The sequence below is a fragment of the Aythya ferina genome (genome assembly GCF_964211825.1).
Source record: "Aythya ferina genome assembly, contig: HAP1_SCAFFOLD_139, whole genome shotgun sequence".
NCBI lineage: Eukaryota > Metazoa > Chordata > Aves > Anseriformes > Anatidae > Aythya > Aythya ferina.
Window position 1 is genome coordinate 132,435 of NW_028181386.1, and position 7,628 is coordinate 140,062.

The window sequence follows — 7,628 nt, forward strand, 5'->3', positions numbered from 1 at the left end:
ACCCTCTGTGATACCCAGTGCCCTGTCTTTGAGAGGTGTCTGCAGGCCAAAGCAGAGCACACAGCATTTGCAATGAGCAGGAGCTGCCTCCTCTGCAGGCAGAGCTGCAGCACAGGAGGGTCTGCTGAGTGTCCGTCTGTCCCTCCCTGGCCTTGCCTCCCCTGGCAGCAGCACGCTGGTGTTCCTCCTGGCTTCTCCACCTGGCCGTGCTGCTGCTGTTCTTGTTTCCAGGCATTAAAAGAAGCTTGGAGACAGGTCAAGGGAGGTGACCCTCCCTGTCTACTCTGCCTTGGTCAGGCCTCACCTGGAGTGCTGTGTCCAGTTCTGGTCTCCCTGGTGCAAGAAAGACAGGGATCTCCTGGAAAGAGTCCAGCGGAGGGCCACAAAGATGATACGGGGCCTGGAGCATCCTCACTATGAGGAAGGGCTGAGACCTGGGTCTGTTCAGCCTTGAGAAGAGAAGACTGAGAGGGGATCTTATCAATTGTCCTGGTTTCAGTTAGAACAGAGTTAATTTTCTTCCTAGTAGCTGGTGGAATGCTGTGTTTTGGCTTAGGATGAGAAGAGTGCTGATAACACCCCGATGTTTTCATTGTTGAAGAGCAGTGCTTCTACCAAGCCAAGGACATCTCAGCCTTTTGCTCTGTCCTGCCAACAGGCAGGCTGGGGGTGCAGTAAGAGCTGGGAGGGAACAGACCCAGGACAGGTGACCCAAACTAGCCAAAGGGGTATTCCATACCATCTGACGTCATGCTAAACAATATATAGGGGTGGCTAGCCGGGGGGAGGGGGCCGGACTGCTCGGGGTTAGGCTGGGCATCGGTCAGCGGGTGGTGAGCAATTGCATTGTGTATCACTTGTTTGTACATATTATTATTAGTAGTACTATTATCATCATTGTATTATTATTATCATTATTATTATTATTATTATTTTCCTGTCTTATTAAACTGTCTTTATCTCAACTCACGGGCTTCACTTTCCATTTCTCTCCCCCATCCCAGAGAGGGAGGGGGGAGGGTGAGCGAACGGCTGTGTGGTGTTTAGCTGCCGGCCGGGTTAAACCACGACATCAATGTTTACAAATATCTTAGTGTGGGAGACAGAGGGATTTGGCCAACCTTTTTTCAGTGGTTTGTGGGGACAGAACATGGAGCAAATAGCCAAAACATGGAGCACAGGAAGCTCCGCACCAACATGCGAAAGAACTTCTTCACGGTGAGGGTGACAGAGCTCTGCAACAGGCTGCCCAGGGAGGTTGTGGAGTTTCCTTCTCTGGAGATATTCAAGGCCTGTCTGGATGCCTACCTGGGCAGCCTGCTCTAAGGAACCTGCTTTGGCAGGGGGGTTGGACCAGATGATCTCTTGAGGTCCCTTCCAACCCCTGCAATTCTGTGATTCTGGCTGGGGATGGGGTTTCACATGCATATGAAGTGAACCCTCGGTGTGCTTGGGGAATGGCAAATACAGGGACAGGGTGAGGTGTCTGGAGATGTGCACTCTGAGCCTGGATTCAGCAGTGTCCTGCTTCTTTTCAGGTGAACATGTGAGCATAATTATCCTACAGCTCATACACATGCCAGCAGAAGAGACCAGCCTCTATAGACAGATCGGCTGTCCCCTCTGAAAGTACAACCTGAACTAAAGGGACAGTACTTTTGCCTCTGACGATTCACAGGATTTCACTTGGAATGCAACAGAAGTGCCCAGGATTTATGCCTTACAGACAGTCCTCAGGTGTGGTGGGGCAGCTAGAACATAATATAGAAAATATAAATCCACCTATGTTCTTCATCTCTTGCTGTAGGTCAGGACTGACTCCTGCATTGTCCAGAGCAGAGTTGCCTGCTCCCATGGAGGCCCTAAGGCAGCATCACTAATATGGCATGAAAAAGACCCGCCAAAGGTCTACGGATATTTGCAGAGGGAGGCTTAAAAGAGAAATGGAAATTATTCCTCTCACATAATTCTGTGGTAAATAGTCTTCCTCTGTCTTGAGCAGGACTCCGTGGCAGAACCTGTAAATGTCCAACAGCAGCTCTGTGAGTGAGTTCCTCCTGCTGCCATTTGCAGACATGCGGGAGCAGAAGCTCCTGCACTTCGCACTCTTCCAGGGCATCTACCTGGCTGCCCTCCTGGGCAACGGCCTCATCCTCACTGCCGTAGGCTGCAACCACTGCCTCCACACCCCCATGTACTTCTTCCTCCTCAACCTCGTCCGCCTCGACCTGGGCTGCATCTCCACCACTGTCCCCAAAGCAACAGCCAATGCCCTCTGGGACACCAGGGCCATCTCCTATCAAGGCTGTGCTGCACAGGTCTTTATATTTGTCATCTTGATTACAGCAGAGTTTTATATTCTCACCATCATGGCCTACGACCGCTACGTTGCCATCTGCAAGCCCCTGCATTATGGGAGCCTCCTGGGCAGCAGAGCTTGTGCCCAGATGGCAGCAGCTGCCTGTGGCAGTGGCTTTCTCAATGCTGTCCTGCACATGGCCAACACATTTTCCCTGCCCCTCTGCCACGGCAACGCTGTGGACCAGTTCTTCTGTGAAATCCCCCAGATCCTCAAGCTCTCCTGCTCAGGTGCCTACCTCAGGGAAGTTGGGGCACTTGTCTTTAGTGTTTCTTTAGTTTTTGGTTGTTTTGTTTTCATTGTGATGTCCTATGTACAGATTTTAAGGGCAGTTCTGAGGATGCCCTCTGAGCATGGCCAGCACAAAGCCTTTTCCATGTGCCTCCCTCACCTGGCTGTGGTCTCCCTGTTTCTTAGCACTGGCATATTTGCCTACCTGAAGCCTCCCTCCATTTCTTCCCCATCCCTGTATCTGGTGGTGGCTGTTCTATACTCAGTGTTGCCTCCAGCAGTGAACCCCCTCATTTACAGCATGAGGAACAAGGAGATCAAGCATGCAGTAAGGAAACTATTTGAATACATCTTTCTTCAGCAGAAATAATGTGCATATAATACTAACAGGACACACAGGATTTCTGAAAAAAAGACTCCATGCAAATTCTAGAAAGTAATTTTCTTTATTATTATTTCCTCTAACTTGTGGCTTTGATTTAATGTTATTCTAAGTCTCTTAGTTTATTATTATTATTATTATTATTATTATTATTATTATTATTATTATTATTATTAAGTCAATAATTTCAAATACCTTTACAATCAATATTCATGTTTAAATAACGACAATAAAGAAACCCGGAGAAATTCATTGGTCTCAACTGCAATCTCTTCCCATCACCAGTGCCTCCAGCTGTGAACCCCCTCATCTACAGCATGAGGAACCTGGAACTAAAGGATGCAGTGAAGACGCCATTTCAATACATGTTCTTCAGCTTCTTCACCTATAACAATTAGCCTATAATCAGAAACACCTATTTTTCTCAGAATTTTTTTCTTAGTTTACATTTGTCTGTGTTATTATTTTCACTAACTATTGTTTCTGATATAAATAATATTATTCTTAGCCTTCTACTTGTTAAAGATTTACCTATAGAACCAGGCTTCCTGTGTAGATAAAGACAATAAAGAATCCAGCAGAAATTCATTGGTCTCAGCTGCCACGTCTTCCCATCTCCTCTGGAGCTGGGGGAGCAAACCCCGGCACGCAGGAGGGGCTCAGGGACAAGAGCCCAGCTGACACATGAACGAGCAGCCCCGGTGGCCCCCGGGGCTGCCCCTCACTGCCCGCTGGGTTCTGCCTCTCTGCTGCCTCCGGGTCGGGGCTGCTGCTTCCCTGGAGCCATGGCCAGCAGCAGGATGTGGCCTTTTCACTGCTGCTTTCTTTTGGCTTCCACATTGGTCTCTTGTGTTTCTTGTATTTGGGTTAGACTTTATATCTCATGTAATTTGATGCCAGTCCTGTTGTCTCTGCAGTGGCATCCGTGTCCCAGCAGGCAGCAGCAGGCACTGTGCAGTCCTCTGTCACAGCTGGCCTCCCTGCTAGCACCAAACAAAAACCAAACAGTAACAAAAGGGGCTGTTCAGGGCAAACCAAGAAGCCTGGATGCCTCTTCCAATGCTACTGTCTGGAATAGAGAGAAGGGGTTCCTCCCTGCTCTTCTGTTTTCTGGGCCTCTTCATGGAGTAAAGAACACAGGCTGAAAATCCCAGGGTGATCTGTGAGGGATCAAGGACTGCACCAAGAGCTCTCTTTATGGTGGCACTTGCCAAAGTAGACAACTGGATTCATCTGCATGGGACTACACCCCCTGCAGCGGGGCTGATGGCTGATGCAGGCCTGGAGAGGAATCTGGAGCTGCCAGGAGAAGTCAGAAGATCTGCAGGAACAAGGTGTTCAGTGGGCAGTGATTAGAACCTCATAAAATGAGTGATCATCCAAAAAAGGTTTTGGTAAAGGAAAAGGCGAATTTGAGGAGACAATGGGCTAAAGCAGGGCTCTGCAATGCCAGAACTGGTGGTGAAGAGTCATCAGGCAAAGGCCCATAAGACTGCAGAGTAACTGAGGATAAGCATTTTGAAGTGCCGTGGGCAAGGTCTGGTGCAGCACATGCCTGCCCTTTGTGCCCTTAGAGACACCCCATGGTCCTTCCAAGCACAGCCCTATGCTGCTGAGCCATCAGGGCAGATGGAGAGGGGCTCAGCAGCAGAGATCCCCAAGGAGTTGGGTCTGCTGCCCCCCCGAGCAGCATTCCCGGGGGTCCCAGGGCATCACAGTCCCTGGCTCTGCACAGCAGCACTGCCAGCTCTACCTCAGGATCTCCTGTCACAGCAGGAGGAATGTGACTGTGGCAGGGACTGTGAGGTCACTTCTGTCTCTGCAGTGGATAGGGCAGCAGCAGGAACATGTCACGGAAAGGGACTGTGAGGTCACTTCTTTCTGAAGCTGACAGGTCAGCCTTGCCTTCTCCCTGGGATCTGTACTTTCCAGCTGACATCTGCCAGTGGCCCTGCTAGGCCAGCAGAAGGCACCTGGTTGGCATGCTGACTGGGGGATCCCCTCTGCCTCCAGACCCAGGAGGACCCAGACAGAAAGAAGGCCCCCATATGGGTTGTCCTGTCCCTTCTGCTTGAGTCCATGACTGCACAGCAGGAGGCACAAAGCTTGGCTGTGTGTAGCCAAGAAGCTGCAAGGCCATCAGCAGGCCCATGGCTTGGAAGATGCTGCTGAGGTGACATGTGTCTGGTTGGCTGCCAGGCTGCAAGGAGCCTGATGGGTTGGGATGCCTTTTAGGAATGGTTCCATCCTGACGGAGCTTCCATTAGTAGTAGGAAAGAGCAGGAGAGAAAGACTTCCAGGGAGTGTACCTTGGAAGTTACGCATTGGCCATGAGGAAGAAGAAATGTCCCTCAAAGGGCTGAGCCGCGGTGTCAGAGGTGACTCTCTGATCAGACCATGGCTTTGTGTTTCAAGGAACAGCTGGTGAGGGTTGACGATTCATGGGTGAAATCAAGGGATGAGAGCAAGGTGGTGAACTGAGAAGGGGGTTCTGCAGACTCCAGGAAATAGGGCAAAGTGTGGGACAGCATAGGACAGCCTGCAGAGGAGAAGGCAGAAGGTGTTGGCGCGTTTCTCCATTAAAATGAAGAAACTCCTAACATCTCTTCCATAGTTTTCTTCTAACCTTCACGCCTTGTGCAGCTAATTGCAGAACTTTCATGGTATATTTAAGAAAGAAGATTTCCAAAAGCACCTAATACAATTTTTTCTGTTTTTAAAGGCTGAATTTTGCTGCATTTCAGTTTTGAGCATCATTCTTCTATTGCTGTTCATCCAGGGTGACTTCTTTGGAGACCTCTATCAGGAGAAAAAGCAGAGTCTGGAGGTCTTACACCTCCACTGCCAGCAGTGGTCTTTGTCCCTGTAACTGCAGCCCAGCCCAACACATGAAACCCTTTCTAAGAAAAGTCAGGTGTTCTTTGGGAACAAAATAAATAATAAAATATATTAAATTAAATAAAAATAATAAAATAAAATAAAATAAAATAAAATAAAATAAAATAAAATAAAATAAAATAAAATAATTGAAATAACCATTGGAATCTGAGAAATTCAGCTTGAATATTAGTAAACACCTGGACATCCATGGTCTCTCATTGGTCTTCTGTGGAAAACTCTGGAAGAAAAGTAAAGAAAATATTTCTTCAAGTGGCTGTAGTTGTACCCACAAGCTAGGCCTCTTTTGGGAAATTGTGCCCTTCCAGTAACAGAAACATAAACAGAGTAATATGAAAAGACCTGCCCAGTCAATAGAGTAGGGCAAAGTCATGCTTCCTGTGCTATAGATGCAGAAGGCAAAAAGAATTGCATTTTGCCTTACACTGCTCAAGGATGTGTAACCCAGGTCATGCATCTTTACCTTAGTACTGACAAGTCCATCACTAAACCAGGCTACCAAGTTCTACAGCTACACCTTGGCTCTCCAGTCAATGAACTAGCTCATGGATGGCAATCAGGGAGTCCCGGTTAGCATGATAAGGAGGAGCTGGAAGTTAGCATGACAGGAGGAGCTGGAAGCCATCGTGCGGCAGGCAGGCTACGACTTGGTTGCCATCACGGAGACGTGGTGGGACCAGTCTCATGACTGGAGTGCTGCAATGACTGGCTATAAGCTCTTCAGAAGGGACAGGCAGCACAGAAGGGGTGGTGGTGTGGCTCTCTATATTAGAGAGTCTTTCGAGGTTGTGGAACTCGAGGCTGGGAATGACAAGGTCGAGTCCCTTTGGGTTAGGATCGGCAGGGACAACAAGGCTAGCGTCCTGGTCGGGGTCTGTTATAGACCGCCAAACCAGGATGAGGAGACAGATGAGGAATTCTACAGGCAGCTGACAGAAGTTGCAAAATCTTCAGTGCTTGTTCTCATGGGGGACTTCAACTTCCCTGACATATCCTGAAAGCACAACACAGCCCTGAGAAAGCAGTCTAGGAGGTTTCTGGAGAGCGTGGAAGATAGCTTCCTGACGCAGCTGGTTAGTGAGCCTACCAGGGGTGGCACCCCACTAGACCTTCTCTTCACAAACAGAGAAGGACTGGTGGAGGATGTGATTGTCGGGAGCTGTCTTGGGCAGAGTGACCACGAAATGGTGGAGTTCTCTATTCTTGGCAAGGCCAGGAAGGGGACCAGTAAAACCACTGTATTGGACTTCTGGAGGTCTGACTTTGTGCTGATGAGGACACTGGTTGGTAGAGTCCCTTGGGAGGCAGTTCTGAAGGGCAGAGGAGTCCAGGAAGGCTGGGCGCTCTTCAAGAGGGAAATCTTAATGGCGCAGGAATAGTCTGTCCCCATGTGCCCAAAGACGAGCTGGAGGGGAAGAAGACCGGTCTGGCTCAACAGAGAATTGTGGCTTGAGCTTAGGAGAAAAAAGAGGGTTTATAATCTTTGGAAAAGTGGGCAGGCCACTAGGGAGGACTATAAGGATGTTGCGAGGCTGTGCAGGGACAGAATTAGAAAGGCCAAAGCTCATCTGGAGCTCAATCTGGCTACTGCCGTTAAAGATAACAAAAAACGTTTTTATAAATACATCAACACAAAAAGGAGGACTAAGGAGAATCTCCATCCTTTACTGGATGCGGGGGGAAACCTAGTTACAAGAGATGAGGAAAAGGCGGAGGTGCTCAATGCCTTCTTCGCCTCAGTCTTTAGCGGCAATACCG